The sequence below is a fragment of the Rhinolophus hipposideros genome (assembly GCF_964194185.1).
Source record: "Rhinolophus hipposideros genome assembly, chromosome: 18".
Classification (NCBI taxonomy): domain Eukaryota; kingdom Metazoa; phylum Chordata; class Mammalia; order Chiroptera; family Rhinolophidae; genus Rhinolophus; species Rhinolophus hipposideros.
Window position 1 is genome coordinate 55683943 of NC_138064.1, and position 20012 is coordinate 55703954.

At 39.1% G+C, this 20012-nt stretch overlaps 3 pseudogenes across 3 annotated transcripts in view; 1 reads left to right on the top strand and 2 right to left on the bottom strand.

Annotated features, from left to right (window-relative positions):
• Nucleotides 1-5151, top strand: part of LOC308510447 (transcription factor BTF3-like) — a 110312-nt pseudogene extending 105161 nt beyond the window's left edge. Inside the window, exon 2 of the transcript in view lies at nucleotides 4668-5151. The product of the transcript in view is annotated as a transcription factor BTF3-like (transcript). The remainder of the gene's footprint in view (nucleotides 1-4667) is intronic.
• A 7229-nt stretch (nucleotides 5152-12380) lies between these two features.
• On the bottom strand, nucleotides 12381-13290 carry LOC308510448 (peroxiredoxin-like 2A; annotated as a pseudogene). Its single transcript has one exon. The product of its transcript is annotated as a peroxiredoxin-like 2A (transcript).
• Nucleotides 13291-15957: 2667 nt separating this feature from the next.
• Nucleotides 15958-17141, bottom strand: LOC308510300 (RNA transcription, translation and transport factor protein-like; annotated as a pseudogene). The gene is made up of 2 exons: nucleotides 16546-17141; nucleotides 15958-16112 (listed from the first exon to the last, which is right to left on the bottom strand). The product of its transcript is annotated as an RNA transcription, translation and transport factor protein-like (transcript).
• Between the last annotated feature and the right edge of the window lie 2871 nt (nucleotides 17142-20012).

A 20012-nucleotide genomic window follows, 5' to 3' on the forward strand; every position in this document is an offset into this window, starting at 1 on the left:
GGGGGTTCATGGTGTGAGGGATGTAAAAATAAAATAAAATAAAATAAAACTAAAAAAAAAAATGTTAATGCAGGAAAGGAAAAAAAATTGGCTTTTACAATATTTTCTTCTTTGATCCCAGAACATGCACATAGTTTCATTTGTTCAGTCTATTCTTTTTTTTGGTATGTCAATAAAGTTTTATGGTATTACTGATTATATCTTCAGATTTTGCTTAAAAATTGCTAGTATTTTTTTAATCCATTGGCTTCACATAGTATATGTGTGTCTGTGTGTCTAGATGCCATTTTTCTAGTCTCCTTTATATTTGGATAGAAAAGCTTCCCATCTTACTTTTTATTGTAGTAAAATATGCATAACATAAAATTCACTATTTTATAATTCTGTAGCATTAGCAGATTTATATTGTTGTACACCATTACCAACATTCATCTCCAGAACATTCTAATTTTCCCAAACTGAAACTCTGTACCCATTAAACACTAATTTCTCATTTCCCCCTTTCTGCATCCTTTAGAAATCACCATTCCACTTTCTGTTTCTATGAATTTGACTACCCTAGGTATATCATATAAGTGAGATTATTCAATATTTGTCTTTTTGTTCATTTATTTTACTTAGCACACTGTCTTCCAGAAGTTGTGTCATGAGAAGAATTTCCTTTCTTTTCTTTTTCAATTACAGTTGACATTCAATATTATATTAGTTTCAGGTGTACATTTATATAACTTACAAACTGATCCCCCCTGGTAAGTCTTACACCCACCTGACATGCTATACAGTTGTTACAATATTATTGACTACATTCCCTAAGGTGTACTTTACAGTCTCATGATGTGACTATTTTGTAACTGCTAATTTGTATTAATCCCTTCACCTTTTTCATCCCCCATACCTCCTCCCATCTGGCAACCATCAGTTTGTCCTCTGTGTCTATGAGTTTGTTTCTGTTTTGTTTTTTTGTTTCTTTTGTTTTTTAGATTCCACATATAAGTGAGATCATGTGGTGTTTGTCTTTTTCGGTCTGACTTATTTCACTTAGCATAATACCTTCTGGGTCCATCCATGTTGTTGCAAGTGGTAAGATTTCATTTCTTTTGAATGGAGCATTTAATCCATTTACATTTAAAATAATTGTTGATTAGTATGTAATTATTGCCATTTTATTAATTGTTTCCTGATTGTTTTTATAGTTCTTCTCTGTTCCTTTCTTACTCTCTTGCTCTTTTATATGTTGAGGACTGTAGTGTTGTGTTTGGATTCCTTTCTCTTTGTTTCTTGCATATCTCTTGTAGATTTTTGGTTTCTAGTGACCATGTGCTTCATATATACCAAGCTATGTATATAGCAGTCCATTTTAAGTTGATAATTGCTTAAATTTGAACACATTGTAAAATCACTACCATTTTTACTCAGCCTCTCCACGTTCATGCTTTTGTCATTATTTTTTACTTATTTTTTGTGTGTGTATTGTGTGTATTCCTTAATTTATAGTTCTAATTACACATGATCTTCTTACTTTTGCTTTTTAACCTTTGTACTAACTTTAGTGTCGGTTGCTCCACTGCTTTTATTATGTATTTGACTTGTGAGTGAGAATTTTTTCTTTGAGATTGTTTCTTATTCATGTTTTTTTTTATTTTTTCTTCCTCTTAAAGAGGTTCCTTTAACACTTCTTGTAATACTGGCTTGGTGGTGATGATCTCCTTTAGCTTTCTCTTGTCTGGGAAGCTCTTTATCTCTCCTTCAATTCTAAATGATAGTTTTGCTGGATAAAGTAGTCTTGGTTGTAGATACTTGCTTTTCATCACTTTGAATATTTCGTGCCAATCCCTTCTGGCCGGCAAAGTTTCTGTTGAGAAATCAACTGACACTCTTCTGGGAGCTCCCTTATAAGTTACTAGTTGCCTTTCTCTGTTGCTTTTAAGTTTCTCTCTTTGTCTTTAAGCTTTGCCATTTAAATTATAATGTGGCTTGGTGTGGACCTGTTTGGCTTCATCTTGTTTGGGCTCTCTATGCTTCCTGGACTTGTATGTCTATTTCCTTCACCAGGTTAAGAGAGTTTTCAATCATTATTTCTTCAAATAGGTTCTCAATCCCTTGCTCTCTCTCTCTTCTCCTTCTGGTGCCCTTTTGATGTGAATGTTGTTATGCTTGATGTTGTCCCAGAGGCCCCTCACTTTTTAAAATTCCTTTTCCTTTTTGCTGTTCCAATTGGTTGCTTTCTGCTACCTTGTCTTCCAAATCGCTGATTAGATGCTCTGCTTCATCTAATCTGCTGGTGATTCCTTCTAGTGTATTCTTCATTTCAGTTATTGTATCCTTCATTTTTGACCTGTACTTTTTTATGGTTTCCATGTCCCTTTTTTAAGCTTACTATCTCTTTGTTGAAGTTTTCACTATGTTCCTTGAGCATCCTTATAACCAGTGTTTTGAACTCTGCCTCTGATAAGTTGCTTGACTCCATTTCATTTAGTTCTTTTTCTGGAGTTTTCTCCTCTTCTTTTGTTTTTGATATATTTCTTTGTCTCCTCATTTTGGCTTTCTCTCTGTGTGTTGTGTTTATGCATTAGGTGTATCTGCTACATCTCTCAGTTTTAACAGAGAGGCCTTAGGTCATAGGTGTTTTATGGGGCCTAGAGGTACAGTCTCCCTGGTCACCTGAGACAGGTGCTCCAAGGGTGTCCCTTGTGTGAGTAGTGTGAGCTCTTCTGTTGTAGTTGAGCCTTGATTGCTGTTGATATGTCAGTGCATGGGATTGACACTCAGGCTAAGTTGCTGTGAGGACTGGCTGTGACTATAGCAGAAAAGCTGTTGTTTGGGTGCTCACCTTATGGAGCAGAATTTGCTTTAGTAAGGCCACCCTTCCAGTGTGTCATTTGTGGAATTAATTGAGTGGTGCTCTGGTGTGGTCTGATGCAAGTCACCAGGTTTGGTTCCAAGACCGCTTGAGAGGGGCTCCAGTGCAGGCCACAGTCAGCTTTTGCCTGTGTCCAACCAGAGACCACCTGGTAGGAGCTACAAAGTGGTTGGTAGCTGCCTGATCTGGGCTTGGAGGCACCTGGGAGTGGTTATACTGTGAAACCAGGCCAGCAGCCACTAGTGCCAGGTGTGAGGCCACTTTAAGAAGAGTTACAGGGCAAGGGCATGCTGAGAGCAGCTGCTTCTTATTTTGGGTTTGTGGAATTGTGAGAGTTTTCAGGAAACTCAGCAGCATGAGCCTCGGCCACCCCTTGTGTGGAACCATTGCTGAAAGAGGTTCAGGCTGGTGTGTGAATTGGGTGGGGCCAGGTCTCAGAGAATCACTAGGGTGGGGCAAGATTGGTGTTAGCCAGGTTAATGGAGACTCAGATTTGGCAGCTGCCTGTGCCTATGAGCTGTGTGGCTGAGGGCCTAATAAAGGAACAATGACACACATTGTCACTTTACTCCCATAGAGAGCTGTCCCTCCAGCCCTTGCCCTGATGCCAGACAATTCAGCTCTTCCTTGTAAATCCCTGGCATTTTTTGAGCTGTTATCCCTTTGCTGGAGGTTAGGATGAGTGTTTGTGAGTGAGTGAGTGAGTCTGTGCTTGGGCCTTTTGAGAAGACGCACGAGTCTCTAACAGCCCTCTATCTAACCCAGATGGAGTTCCTGCTGATTTTCACAGGCAGGTATTTTGGGAATTCCTCTTCCAGGCACTAGTACTCTGGGCTGAGGAACGTGATGTGGGGCTAGGATTCCTCAATCTTTAGTGGGGACCTCTGCAGCGAATATATACCTCCTGATTCTTAACCACCACATGTGAGTATGGAACCAACCCATTTTGTGCCTTTGCCCTTGCTATCAGTCTCAACATGGCTTCTTCTTTATATTCTTGGTTATAGGACCTCTGTTCAGCTAGTCTTCAGGTGGTTCTCAAGGGTGGTTGTTCTATAATTTGTTGTCATTTTGATGTCATGAGAAGTGGTAAGCACTGTGTTTACCAACTCTGCCATCATGACTGAAAGTCCAGAATTTCCTTTCTTTTGAAGGCTGAATTATATTATTGGGTGTAACCTTTTGTGACCTTTTGTTTACCCATTCATCCATCAATGGACACTTGGATTGCTTCTAAATTTCGTCTATTGTGAATAATGCTGCCATAAAAATGAATATATAAATACTTGTTCAGGTCCATGTTTTCAATTCTTTTAGGCATATATCTAGAAATGGAATTGCTGAATCATATGGTGATTCTATGCTTCATTATTTGAGGAACTTCCATATTCTTTTGCACAGCATCGACATGATTTCATATTGCCACCAGCAATGTACAAAGATTCTCATTTTTCCACTTCCTCACCAACACTTGTAACTTATTTTTTCTAATAATAGCCATCAAAATGGGTCTGTAACAGTATCTATTATGGTTTTGATATTTATTTCCCCAAAGGTCAACAATGTTGAACATCTTTTATGCTTATTTGCCATCTATATTTCTTCTTTGGAGAGGTACCTGTTAAGATCGTTGGACTATTTTTTAATCCATTCATTTGTTTTCTTATTATTGAGTTTTAAGAGGTTTTTGTAGTCTCGCTGGCATCTTGCATCCTCATGTGTGTGCACTTATTCCCAGATGGTCTTCCCAAGACACCATGAATGAAAACCCTAGTCCCCAGTGCGGTCCCATTTGCTCTCCAACAAGATAAAAGAAACTATCGTAAGCCATGAGAAATTCACCAAACTGCAGGTACAAGTGTGCATTGGTGGGAAAGGAACTGTTTGCAGAAAGAAGAAGGTGATTCACAGAACAACTCTAGCAGATAATGAAAAACTTCAGTTCTTAAAGAAGTTAGAGGTAAACAATATCTCTGGTATTAAAGAGGTGAATATGTTCACAAACCAAGGAACAGTAATTTACTTTAACAACCCTAAAGTTCAGGCATCTCTGCCATCAAACACTTGCACCATTGCAGGCCACGCTGAGACCAACCAGCTCACAGAAAAGCTACCCAGCATCTTAAACCAGCTTGTGCAGATAGGATGACTAGTTTAAGGAGACTGGCTGAAGCTCTGCCCAAACAAACTGGGGATAGAAAAGCACAACTTGCTATGGAGAGGATGATGATGATGAAGTTCCAGCTCTTGTGGAGAATGTTGATGAGGCTTCCAAGAGTGAAGCAAACTGAACTGAGTCAACTTCTGAAGAAGATGAAACTTGAAGAAGTTACTGGGAGCTGCTATTTTATATTATGACTGCTTTTTAAATTTTTGTCCATTGATCTGATAAAAATCTCAATCTCTAATATTTTTAAGCCCAAATCCCTTGGACAGTGTATCTCTTTTCATTTTTTGCTTATATACAAATTATTCTTTGCAGCTAATTAAAGTGAAGAAGCTTGGAACTAAAGTTTGAAAGAAAAGTTAATAAAGTTCTTTGCCTAGTTAAAGAAATGTTTTTTAGTATATTTTGAATAACAGTCCTTTATCAGATGTGTCTTCTGCCAATATTTTTTCCCAGTCTGTGGCTTGTCTCCCTATTCTCAGCATTGTCTTTTGCAGAGCAGAAGTTTTTAGTTTTAATGAGGTTTATAAATTATTTCTTTTATGGATCATGCCTATGATGTTGTCATCACCATACCCAAGGTCATTTAGGTTTTCTCCTATGTTGTCTTCTAGAAGTTTTATAGTTTTGCATTTTACATTTAGGTCTATGGTCCATTTTGCATTTTATACTTAGGTCTATGATCCATTTTGAGTTAATTTTTGTGAGGATATAAATTCTATGTCTAGATTTACTCAGTTTTGCTAGAACCATTTGTTGTAGAGACCTATCTTTGCTCTACTGTACTGCCTTTGCTCCTTTGTCAAAGATCAGTTGACTGTATTTATGTGGGTAGATTTCTGGGTTCTCTATACTGTTCCATTAATCTATTTTTCTATTCTTTTGGCAATACCACACTGTCTTGATTACTGTAGATTTATAGGAAGTCTTCCTATAAATCTTCCTTATAGAAAGAATATCTTTGTTATTCTACTTCAATATTTTGTTGGCTTTTCTGGATCTTTTACCTCTTCATATAAATTTTAGAATTGGTTTATTGATATCCATAAAATAACTTCCCTGGATTTTGATTGGGGTTGAACTGATTTTATAGATCAAGTTGGGAAGAACTGATATATTGACAACATTGAATCTTCCTATCCATGAACATGGAATATCTCTTCATTTATTTAGTTCCCCTTTGATTTCATTCATCAGAGTTTTGTGATTGTCCTTATATAGAACGTGTATGTAATTTGTTAGATTTATACCTTAGTATTTCATTTTACAGAGTGCTAATGTAAATTTTATTGTGTTCTAATTTCAAATTCCTCTTGCTCATTGCTGGTGTATAGGAAAACAATTGAATTTTGTACATTAACCTTGTATCCTACTAGTTGGCCATACCCCCTCACTTCCATGCAGAATATCTCTGAAAAATTATCTAGCTTCAGAAACTCCCTATAGGATTAACTGAAGCCTCTGTTGCATTGTTGGTCAATTTGTCCCTCTGCCAATCTTCCTCCCTCATTCCTTTACAGGTGTTGTTTCCAAGAGCACTCCCAAGTAAATAAACTGCACTTAAATTTCTGTCTTAGAATCTGTTTGGGGGGGAACTTAATATAATAATTATCAGTCTTTAAAATGAGACTATTTCTTCATATTGAGAGGAACAAATGATATTATGAGGATGAAATTATTGAGCAAAGAGATAGCTATATGTACAATCATGATGCACTCATTTTCTTCCTTATGCCACACTTTACCAGATACTTGATAGCTATCTTCAAGAACTAGTATATAGAGAAAGGATACCTCTACTATATTGTTATATGAGGGAGAACTTCAACAGTGGCAAAATTTCAGGTGCCAAGAAATGCTAGGTGCATATTTGGCACTCAGTAAATGTTTGATGAATCAAGGATTAATGGCTGCATGAATGGATAGGTGAATGGATTAGAAAATTAGCAAATTTTTAGAACTTTCTATTATCATTGTTTTTGCAAAACACAGTGTGTTGCCATAATAACCACTTAACCACTCTGTGTCAGTTTCCTCATCTGATAAATGGGAATAATAATGGTACCATAGACTTCTGTACATTAAATGAAATAATACACATAAAATATGTAAAATTGTTTCTCCTCACATAGTAAGCAAAGAGTAAATATTACTTATTATTAAACCTTACTTTTATGCTAGGTACTGAATTAGGTTTTTATAAACATTAGCTCAATTACTATGTACACCAACACCATAACATAGGTATTCTTGTATTTCAAAAACAAAACTTAAAACTCAAAGGGCTTAAGAAACTTTCCAAATTTACTTTTTTATCCTCATTCCTTTACCACTTCTTACTCTTAATCAGGACTTGTTAATTTTTTTCTGGTTATTCCTATGAGAAGATTAGAGATTAGACTATTCCCTCTTCTTTATCCTCTATGTCCAACCCTTTAATTCATTCTGCCTCTTAACTTCTCACTTCCTAGAGCAGGCACTGTAGGCACCCTACCTGTGTCTCCTTGATACTCATAATTTCTAAGCATATACAAAGGTTTCTGATTTCAAACACCCACAATTCCCTGCCTGAAGTTATCTATTAGGTTGGTGCAAAAGTAATTGCGGTTTAAAAGGTTAAAAATAATCTCAAAAACCACAATTACTTTTGCACCAACCTAATATGTATCTCACAAGCCTTTTCTGTGAATATGTGTAAAGCAGGCCTAAACAGTCAGGGAGCTAATGCCTTAGAAAAGGTCCCAAACAATGTTCGATGGGACTTAGTGGATTATTACTCCCACTTCCACACCCCTTGGATGGGACACCTATTGACACACTCTGTACAGGTTCCCAGTAGAATTCACCCTTAACTCCAAAGTGGCAATCTGATCATTTTTGCATCCATTCTTGGCTTCCTTCTTTCTGCCACTTCCAAAGCTTATTACCCTATTTCTGTTTTCTTCCAAGTAAACTACTTGCACTCAAATCCTTATCTCCAGATCTGCTTCTCTGGGGATCCAACTTCAGACATCTCCTCTCCATTCTTACTTTTCCTTTCACCTGAACTCTTGGAATAAATAATATCCTAACTTTCCTCTTGGATTCAATCTCTCTCTTCAAATACTTCCTGCAGGGAAATAGTTCTAAAACATAAATATTATCATGGTCTTCCCTAGCACAAAACTCTAGTGGTTCTTATTGTATGTAAGGTAAAATATAAACTCCTTAGCATGGCATATAAGGCCCTCCATGATCCCAGAATTTGGCCCCTGTCTGCCTTTCCACCCTTACCTCCCACCTTTTCCCACTACTACTCTGTGCTAAAGAAAAATGCACACTCCTTCAAATGCACCATGACTTTCCAATCCTCTGTGAATTAACACACACCCAGTGTTCAATCAGCCTAAAATCTAACCAGTAAGCTTGAATTCAACCTCTACTTATGCCTCAGTGAAGGGCATTCGTTCCCCATGTGGGTAACAGGAAGACTTCCACATAGCTCCATCTTTGTGCTAGCCACACTGCAATCTATTTTTGTTTCAGTGTCCATTTCCCATGTTATTCTAAGAGTTGGCTGAGGGCAGACATTCATCTGTTGGAGCAATGTGGTTCCAGCATGCCCCTGCAGTCCACACATAGAAAGAACTTCAGGAAAGTGTGCTGTAGTAATACATGGCTGAGTGCATGAATGTACAAAATCTAACAGCTGTCAGAACTGGATTCAAGCATGAGTGTGCCAATTTCAAAGCTGTGCTCTTCCTGCCACAGTGTGCTGTGTAAGGGAGTAAGCCTGCATTGTGACCCTCTGGTGCTGCAACACACAGACACGATGGATTGGCAATCATCACACATTTCAATGTAGAAGATCCTACAACCCCTTTCCATGGTCAGGAAATGTAGGGTAGAATCTGAAATGCCTTACTTCTAGCAGCTTCATCAGATTTATTTTCTCTTTTGTCTTGTATCAGGTCAAGTATATAACAGAACCTCCTTCATTATTTGGCCAAATTTTTCTTTACTCCTTTCTCCCTGATATAAGTCAGAAGAAAAGGCTGTCTGGGGAAAGTAGAGACAAGAAATAAGATACCACAATTGAGCAGCTCTCTGGAAATGTTGGTCAGTGAGGGGTGAGGAAGGAACTTGGTTAGGAAGTCTGGCTGAACTGCTGCCCCTGTGAGCAAAAGGGAAGGAGAAAGGAATTCAGGTAGTTTTCCAGATAACTCAGGAAACAGTGGCTCTGTATCTCAATCATTTTCTTGTTGACTTGCCCTGTGATAAATTGAATCAGTTATTAAAACTACTGGTGAAATTGTATCATCAATTTGGAATTCAAACAATGTTTTTATTCTAAGATTTTGGAAAGACTTCCTTCATCAGCTCTCCCCATCTTCAGACTGGGAAAAAGGACAAGAAGACAGACAGTTGAGGCTTAATATTAACATATACAATGGCAATGAAAATACCACTGGTGCTCTCCAGGCTCCTTTTTTGGGTAAAAACAATCACTTTTAGGTGCCTGAGTTCCCCCTCCACAAATCTACAGACTCCTTAGTTTCTCAAGAAGGCTGTTTCCATGGGGCACCTGAAGTGGCTCAAACCCCATCTTCAATAGGCATTACAGAATCACACTTCCCCCAACAAGTGCTTCTCTTCATGTGGCAGGCCTTGCATGTTGGTCCTTTGCTTCTGTTGCCAAGATAGATTTAACTGGCATTTGAAGAAGCACAACTATGATATAATCAAAATACAACTTAATATTATGATTGTAGTTCTGTTCCACTATCTCATTATAATTATTTAAAGTTACCTTCCATTGCCCCTATATGACAACTCCAGTAGGCCCAAGAATTTCCTGCTTACTCCTAGGTAATAGACAGGTCATAGGTCTTAAATAATACTTTAAAAAGTTTTGACTTTGAAGTCAAGATGTCCAGAGCAAGATTCAGTTAAAACATCAAACTTTCTTTAATGTCATATTTCCCTTCCTCATCTTGAGAGCTGCGGTCTTGAAGAAGGTTGTAGGTAAATTCTTCTTTCTCTTACTGACTCTTCCTTCCCCACTGTCCAGCACTTGCTACATGTTGTTTGATCAGGTCAGAACAGGCAGAGGATGAAGTGGAAAGAGGAGATAAAAGGCCCACTGACAGGTAGTGATGAGGGCTGACATTGCACCCTTAGGGCTGGCAGAAAATAAGGTTTATTCATTTCCTTGTTGACATTTTCTTTGTTCTCTGGAGATTCCATCACCAAGGAATTCAACTGTGCTGTTACCTTGATCCTGAAAGGTACATTCTTTTCCAAATAGAAATCTTGCAGCTTCTTACTGTTGGGTTTCTTCACTTTCTTATGGACGGCGCCCGGATAACCACATGCCTGGCATCAATCTCTCTATCAGTGCATCTGGCTGTCTCTCTCTCCCGACTCTGCTTTATGAGGAACAAACAAGTATTCCTTGATCCAACAAGTGTGGGAGCAGGCAAGCTTCATCACAGCTAACCTACATCTTGTCATGACAGGCTGACTTAATGTTTTAGTTATCAAACTCAAGTCCTCTGTGTCTCCCAAATGCAGGGGACACTTGGTAGCTCTCTGGTTAGTGAGAATCCTCTCACTGGCTTATAATGAAGGTTGTAGCACCCCATCCCTACTCCTCATACCCTCTGGGAGGGGATGCCCATGGCACTGCATCAGCTTTTACAAAGAGATCTTTTCTCAAGTCCTTTCATCTTCTCCGTTCTCAATTCTTGTTTTATTTAAAGTCAGTGAAAAGATTTAAAATTCAGGTAATGAATTTATGAAAAAAATTTCTGCAAATATTGCAAGTGGGGATCTCCCTGATATTCATTTTGGTACATGATATCTCTTGTATTCACACTCAAGTCAAAACTATACTAGGAATTGTCCTATTTCTTTTCTTTTAATTACTATTTTAAAAATAAACAAATTATCCTATAAGGGTAAAATTCAGTAAATCAATAACATAGACTTAGCTAGTTTGCAGTTTGACTCACCGCATAGCTCACTATCTAGCCAGTTATCATTAGACTTAGATAGTTTGCAGTTAGATCTACCCTCATATTCAGCTGTTTTTTCTTTGTTTATCCCCTCACTAATTCACTTTAAAACTCTGTTTTGTTCCCTTTCCTAAGTCTACACATACCTCGTTAATCTATTTAACCAGCAGAATACTAACCTGGAAAGGGAAATTTCTTAATCCTCAGGTACCCAGACACCAGAATCCATTTTGCAACTCCCATACAATTTTTACCGGTGATGCATATAACTCCAGGCCGTTGTGGTCTAGTCTGGAGTCCGGAGATAACATTATCTTAAAACAGACCAGACCCCAGGAAGTGATGTCAGCCCTCAGACCTGCCTGACCAACTCCCCCTTTCCTTTGTTGTCGTTCTTGTATACCTATAAAACCTTCTGACCAGTCTAGGAATAGGGAGATGCCCTTTGGACAGGGGTCTGTCATCCTCCCAGAATGCCAGCATTCTGAGTAAACCTGCTTTTCTTTCCACCAACCTTGTCCCTCGATTTTAACTTTTTTCAAGCGGCAGGCAGCCAGACCTTAGTATGGTATCAATCCAACTTCCCAATTTGGATACCTTTTATTTCTTGTCTAATTGCTGTGGCTAGAACTTCCAACACTATGTTGAATAAAGGTGAAAGTGGGCATCTTTGTCTTGTTGCTGATTTTAAGGAGAATGCTTTTATCATTTCCCTGTTGAGTATGTTAGCTGTGGGTTTGTCATATATGGCCTTTATTATGTTGAGCTATGTTTCCTCTATTCCCACTTTGCTGAGAGTTTTTATCATAAATGCATGCTGAATTTGGTCAAATATTATTCTGCATCTATTAATATTGGTTTTTGTTTTGTTTTGTTTCTCATTTTCATTTTATAATCTACCTTTATCATGCCATGCAGAGCACGTCAGTTCCTTAATATTAATATTACTTAACTATTATATAACAAGTCATTAATAAAAAACACACAAGCCAAAAACCTTGTTAATCTTCGAGTCAATAATTATCTTTTTTTAGATTTGTAAAGACATGAAAATAAAACTCATTTCCAATAAGAGCACTCAAACACCATATATGTTTGTAATGAGGTCCACTTGGAGCCTCATATTTTCCAGATTTTAGCTGAAATAACCCTCACTCCTTTCTTAGATTTTTATCAATCTTGTTTGGAGGCTGTTTTGTCTTATTGATCCTAAACAGAGTACAATGTTACAATACATTAATGATCTATACTGAGAACATGGCATTAGTGGGTTTCTAACTCTTTAGGGATGTGAGTAGAAACATACCTTCCTGTGAACACAGGTGAGAACCCCTAGTTATCCCTGAGCTGGGAAGTTTCACACAATTATTATTTTCTCTGAGGCTGAAGTCTGTGGTTTGATCTTCCTAGCAGCTTCCAGAACAGAAACTGGGTTTATCTTACCTCCACATTCTTTTTCTCAGTGCTCAAGAAGAATGCCTGCTTTCCTGATCCTAGCCCGGAAACTCCCCCAAGGATGAAGCCTTCACTTTCCAGGTTTCCAGAGAAGCCTCTCCTCAGGGCCTGGAAGAAGTCTTTCCAGACACCCAGCCAGAAAAATCCCATAAACATCATCTTCTGCCTTTGGGGACTGTAGAGTTTTTTTCTTTTCATCCCAGGAAGATTTCTCCTTTGAAATAAGCCCGGAAGTCTTTCACTTCAGTCTTGATCTGTTCCTTCACCACTGCATAGAGGGAACACCCATCTCATCCAACTTGGGCTTCAGGGAGGACAGGTCTGCAGCCTCCTCTCAACAGAGAAAATCAACAGCCTGGACTCTGCACCGCCATAATCACAGCTCCATCCTTTTCCCAGAGTTCCATTGCTTTGAAAGCTCTTGGATTCTTCTCCAGTGTTTTCAGGTCTATTTCCTCCAGATACCCTAGGGTCACTTGCTGGGGCTTGGACAGAAATATGTCTGTGTTGGCCAGGAGAAATGTCAGGGTAGCAGCCCCCAAAGCCCCCCACCAATCACCACATTCCCATGGGAAGAAACTGGGATCCTGGAGGAAAGACATTTCTGCACCGAGGCTGAGCTGACCTTCTTGGAGTTCACGTGCCATGCAGAGCCCTGCCTGCAGCACTTCTGGCTTGTGCTTGACTCCCACCAGCCTTCTCTTGTGCCTGATGCAGGGGAGTGTGGGGGTCGGGTAACAGGGGTGGGTGTTGGAGGACCAAATTTTCCCTCCACCCCATAGGTCCAGAGGTGGACCCCGTGCCTGTGCCATAGCCTCATGTGGATTTTATCTTTTGTTTTGTTTATGTGATGTATCACATTAATTAATTTGTATATATTAAAACAAACTTGCATCCCAGAAATACATCCCACTTCATCATGGTGTCTGATATTTTTAATGTATTGTCGAATTCAGTTTGCTAAAATTTGGTTGAGAATTTTTGCATCTATGTTCATCAAGGATACCGGCCTACAATTTTCTTTTTCTTTTTTAATGTCTTTGTCTGGTTTTGGAATTAGGATAATGCTGGCCTTGTAAAATGAGCTTGGGAGAATTTCCTCACTTGAATTTTTTGGAATAGTTTGAGAAGGGTAAGTATTAATTCCCTTTTGAATGTTTGCTAAAATTCACCTGTGAAGCCATCCAGTCCAGGACTTTTGTTTGTTGGGAGTTTTTTGATTACTGATTTGCTTTCATTTCTAGTGATCAGTCTCTTCAGATTTTCTGTTTCTTCTTGAATCAGTCTGGGAAGATTGTGTGAGGTGTGATCTGAAAATATAGTGAATGTTTAAATGAAAAAATTTATTACAGTAAAAGATACATTGCCATTAATCCTCCTCAAAATACTCCCCCTCACTTCAAACACACGTATCCCATCATTCTTGCCACTTTCTGAAGCAGTTCTGGAAGTTCTCTTTCGTGAATGTCCTTAGTTGCACTGTCATGGCTGCCTCGATGTCCTGAATCGATTAAAAATGTTTACCTTTCATGGTCATGTTAACTTTGGACAAGAGCCAGAAGTCACACAGTGCCAGATCCGGTGAATAAAGTGGAGGAGAACACACCATAATATTTTTATTTGACAGAAATTGCCATACCAGAAGCAATGTGTGACAAAGAGTGTTGTCATGATGGAGGATGAAATAGAACTCATGAAAGACTCATGAAAGAATAGGATTCATGAAAGAGGACTTCCAGAACTGCTTCAGAAAGTGGCAAGAACGATGGGATAAGTGTGTTCAAAGCAAGGGAGAGTGTTTTGAGGGAGATTAACGGTAATGTGTCTTTTACTGTAATAATTTTTTTATTTAAACATTCACCATAATCTTTGACCACACCTCATATGTTTCTAAGAATTTGTACATTTTTTTCCAGATTGTCCAATTTGTTGGCATATAATTTTTCATAATATTTTCTTACAATCCTTTGTATTTCTGTTGTTACTTCTCTTTCACTCTGATTTTATTTATTTGGGTCCTCTCTTTTTCTTGATGAGTCTAGTTAAAAGTTTATCAAACTTGTTTCTCTTTTCAAAGAGTGAACTCTTGAGTTTACTAAACTTTTGTATTGTGTTTTAGACTATTTTGTTTATTTCTACTCTCATCTTTATTATTTCCTTCCATGTATACTCTTTGGGCTTTGTTTGCATGCTCTCTCCAGTTCCCTTAAGTGTAAAGTTAGATTGAGATTTTTCTTGTTTCTTGAGGTAGGCCTATATTGCTATAAATTTCCCTCTTAGGACTGCTTTTTCCGTGTTTCATAGATTTTGGGTGGTTGTGTTTTCACATTTATTTTTCACTAGGTACTTCAAATTTCTTCCTTGATCTCATTGTTAACCCATTCATTATTTAATAGCATGATATTTAGCCTCCATGAGCTTGTGTGTTTTTCAGTTTTTTTCTTGTAATTGATTTCTAGTTTCATGCCACTGTGGTCAGAAAAGATACTTGATATGAATTCAGTCTTCTTAAGTTTATTAACACCTGTTTTGTAGCCTATCATGTGGTCTATTTTGGTAAATGTTCCATGTGCACTTGCAAAGAATATGTATTCTACTGCTTTGAGGTGAAATGCTCTAAAAATATCAGTTAAATCCGTCTGGCCTAGTGTATCATTTAAGGCTGCTGTTTCCTTGTTGATTTTCTTTCTGGTAGATCTGTCCATTGGTGTCAGTGGGGTGTTAAAGTCCCCTACTATGACTGTATTACTTTATGTTGGTCAACATTTGCTTTATATATTTAGGTGCTCCTATGTTGGGTGCATAAATGTTTACATGGGTTATATTGTCTTGTTTGTGATTTTTTATCATTATGTAATGTCATTTTTTGTCTCTTATTGTAGCCTTTGTTTTAAATGTATTTTGTCTGATATATGTAAGTATTGCTACCCCCAGTATTTTTTGTTTGTTTTTTGTTTTTTGTTTTTTAACATTTTCATTCCCATGAAAAATCTTTTTCATTTAAGTCTGTGTGTGTCTTTCAATCTGAAGTGGGTCTCTTGTAGACAGCATATGTATGGGTCTTATTTTTTTTATCCATTCAACTATGCTGTTTCTTTTGATTGGAGCATTTAATCCATTTACATTTAAAGTGTTTTTGATAGATACATAGTTGTTGCCATTGTATTATTCATATTTATCTTCTCCCCTCTCCTTTTTCAAGAAGTCCCTTTAAAATTTCTTGTAATACTGGTTTGGTGGTGATGAACTCCATTAGCTTTTTATTTTCTTGGAAGCAATTTATCTTTCCTTCAGGTTTTTTTTCTTTTCACTTTTCCAAACTTTATTAAAGAAAAAGCAATGATGATAAATCTCTAGAACATAGTCAATTTTCTATGATTCTTCCCTCAAAAATGTGATATTTGATTTCCAAACACATGCCAGAGCATGCGTGGTTCCCAATTGTACTAAGTAGGTAAGAGGCTGAAATCCTAAAATGTTCATCTTCCAACTTTCCCCAGTCTGTGGTCGGCCTTTGGATCAGCAATAATTGCTTGAACAGCTACTCTGGCTTCGTTAATTTTTGTCTGTAGCTCTCTGATCTCTTCTTTATGCAGCAATCGCAGGATTTGAGCAGCTTCATTAAGAATTGTGTCTCCTCCACCTCAGGGATACTGTGGATGCCTGATCATGGCACTGTACACCAGAAGCTAAACATTAATGAATGCCAACTATAATTTTATATATATAATGTGATGGCTTAGTGTGAGGTCGGAGGGATAGTGGATGGGGGGAGGGGAGTTCACAGTGTGAGGGATATAAATGATGAACGTCTAAGTATTACCTTGTCTTGTACACCTGAAACTAATAAATTAGAAAAAAAACAAAAAAAAACTTTGTTTATAAAATGAGTCAGGGGTTCAGATTTGACTTGCAAGTTGTAGTTTGCCAACCATTGGATTAGAGGAGAAAACAAAGGATATCTGGCTCATCATATAAGGAGTGTTTCCTCAATCTTTTAATGGCTGTGTTGTAGCCCATTGTACACTTGGAATAAATAACAAATTATTTTTTTTTAAAAATTGTGCCCCCTGTGTCAAAATCAAGAATATGCTTATGTAAAGCAACAGAAAGCCCTCTTTTGTTTGATTTGCTTTAGCAACTGCACCCTGTGTCAGGCACTCCTACACCAAAATGCGAATTGCCTTAAGCGTTACCAGGTCATCATCATGACGCTGCATCTGAAGAAGGTCAGACAATGCCATGACACCAGGCTTGAAATCAGGATTACTTACATCCAAATTGGTCAATGGCTCTGCATTTTTACCTGCATTGTCAGCATTTTCTGTGTTATCAGGTACCAGGTCCTTACTTTTTTTTTTTTTTTACATTTTTCAGCATAATCTCCATATTCAAATCTAACAGCCAAACCAAGAAGCCAGTCAATTGCTTCCTGTCTATCTTGAATCTTGAAAGGACAATTAACATCTTTGAGATAATTTTCAAAGAATTTGGGCCAGTCACTGCTGTGTATGTTTCTTAAATTACCTCTGTCTTCAATCTTGTAGTGTCTGATTTTCCCGTCTTCAAGCCAAACAATAAAGTTTCTAAATTCTGTTTCATTTTTGTACTTAAAGCCAGTAGGCTTGTGGTAGTCGAGGGCGGTCAGCTTGACTTGGAACATAGTCCTCGCTTCTCGCTCTGGTTCCCTGGGTGTGGACTGGGAGAGGAGACGCTAGGAGGTGCAGGTGGTGCAGGCGCCAGGCAACACAGCGAGAGCTCTTCCTTCAGTTTTAAATGATAGCCTTGCTGGGAAGAGTAGACTTGGTTGTTGGTCCTTGCTTTTCATCACTTTGAATATTTTGTGCCAATCCATTCTGGTCTGCCAAGTTTCTGTTGAGAAATCAATTGACAAACTATGGGAACTGCCTTTCAAGTAACTATCTGCTTTTAAGATTCTCTCTGTCTTTAGCCTTTGCCATTTTAATTATGATGTGGTTTTGGTGTGGGCATCTTTGGATTCATCTTGTTTGGGACTCTCTGTGCTTGCTTCCTGGGCTAAGGTTAGGAAAGTTTTCAGTCATTATTTCTTCAAATAGTTTCCCAATCCCTTGCTCTGCTCTCTCTCTTCTCCTTCTGGTGCCCCTATATGTGAATATTATGGTTGATGTCCCAGACATCCCTTAAACTGTCTTTTTTTTTATTCCTTTTCCTTTTTGTTGTTTGATTGGTTGCTTTCTGCTACCTTGTCTTCCAAATCACTGATTCAATCCTCTGCTTTATCTAATCTACTGGTGATTCATTCTAGTGTATTCTTCACTTCAGTTATTGTATTCTTCATACTGGACTGGTCTTTTTTTATGGTTTCTATGTCCTTTTTTATGCTTATTATCTTTTTGTTGAAGTTCTCACTAAGTTCCTCAAGCATCCTTATAACCAGTGTTTTGACCTCTAACTCTGGTAGGTTGTTTGCCTTCATTTCATTTAGTTCTTTTTCTGGAGTTTTCTCCTGTTCTTTTGTTTGGAAATATTTCTTTGTTTTCTCACATTGGCTGCTTCTCTGTGTTTGTTTCTATGTCTTAGGTAGATCTGCTCTATCCCAGTCTTGGCTGGGTGGCTTTATGTAGTGGTTCCCTGTGGGGCCCAGTGGCAGTGTCCCTGGTCTCCTGCACTGGGCTCCAGCAGTTTCCTTTGTATGGGGTGTATGTGCTCTCCTGTTGTAGTTGAGCTTGATTGGTGTTGGCATGTCAGTGAGTGGGATTGATCCTCAAGCTGACTGGTTCTGGAGTTTGGCCACACCCACAGCTTCTGGGCTGCTGTGCAGGGGGTCTTACCTTGTAAAGCAGGATTTGCCCCAGTGCACTCTGGTGTCTGCTGAGGTCACCCTTTGGATGTGCCACTTGTTGGGCTAATTAGGTGGTGCTCTGCTGTGGTCTGAATCTAACCTCCAGTTAGGAGGGACTTCTGTTTAGGCCAAGGTCAGCTGCTGTCTGTGACCAGCTTGGGTCTACCTGGTAGAGACTACAAAGCAATTCACAGTTGGTCATTGCCTGTGCTGGACCTGGAGGCATGTGGGAGAGACAACGCTGTGAACCGAGGATGGCTACCACCAGTACTGAGCCTGGAATAGCTTCACAAAAATCCCAGGGCACCCTAAGGCCAGCTTCCACCTTCCAGCTACCCATAAGTCTCAACTGCTGGTAGAGCCTCATGTAGTACACAAGTTGGGTGAGGCAGAAGTCACCAGGATGGGGCAGGTGTTCACCATGTTAACGCAAATTCAGGTTTTGTGCCATTGATGAGCCTGAAGCTACTCAGTGAAAGGTTCAGAGCACACTAAGGCCAACCACCACCCAGCTGGGGCTCACTGACCCCCAAGAGTTGTCTAAGAAAGACCATAGTGCAGGCTGAGGCTGGCTGCTGGCAGCAAAAGTACCACTGGTAGTGCATGAATTGAGGCCAGCTGTTTGCTGCTGAGAGAGCCTCTTGTGGTATGCAGAACAGGGCTGGCTGCCACTGGTGGAAAGTGTCTCCAGCAGTATGCGGATTGTGTATGGTGGGGTGCCAGGGAGTCACCAAGGTGGAGTGAGTATATTTCACCAGGGCAATACAGATTCAGATTTGGATGTGTAGAGGGTGTGCTCAACACATTTAAAGTGGTGTCCCCCTGCAAGCTGCACAGAAGGAAGGTTCTACACAGGGAAGATGGCAACTGTGTCTCTAGTCCTTGCCCTGAAGTCAAACAACTCACTCTCTCCCTATTTGTCTCTGGTGCTTCCCGAGTCACTGTCCCTCTGCGAGAGCCCAGGGTGGGTGCCTGTGAATAAGTGAGTCTATGTTCTGGCCCTTTAAGAGGATGCTTGGGTTTCTAGCAGCTCCCTATTTCACCCAAGCTGACCAAATCCCTGCTGATTTTCACAGCCAGATGTGTGGTTGCTCCTCTTCCTGGCACTGGTGCTTTAGGCTGGGGAGCCCAGTGTGGAACTGGGACCCCTCACTCTTCAGGGAGGACCACTTCAACTGGTATATCCCTCCCCATTCTCAACCACCACACTTGGGTGTATGACCAGCCCATTTAGTGTCTCCACCTCTCCTACCAGTTTCAATATGGCTTTTTCGTTCTAGCTTTAGTTATAGTACTTATGTTCAACTAGTCTTCAGATGGTTCTCCAGGGTGGTTGTTCTACAATTTAGTTACAATTTTAATGTGGTCATGGGAGGACGCAAATACAGCATTTACTTACTCTGCCGTCTTGCCCCCTTCTCTTTTAACATTTTGATCCTGCTACCCAGTTATAGGAGGACTCACTTCTTTCCAGTATCTGGACTACTTTGATATCATTTCTTTTTTACAGACTAAGAAATGGATGTTCAGGGAGATTGAGAAACTGCTCAAGATTACCACAGCCATTAGATTTAGGAGCTAAAATTTGAACGCAAGACTGTCTCCAGTCCTAATGCTTTTAACTTCTTGGCTATAATGTCCACTATGCAGCACATGCAAAGTACTTCCTTTCTGACTTTGATAAAGGTACAGGGACACCTATTTTCCCCA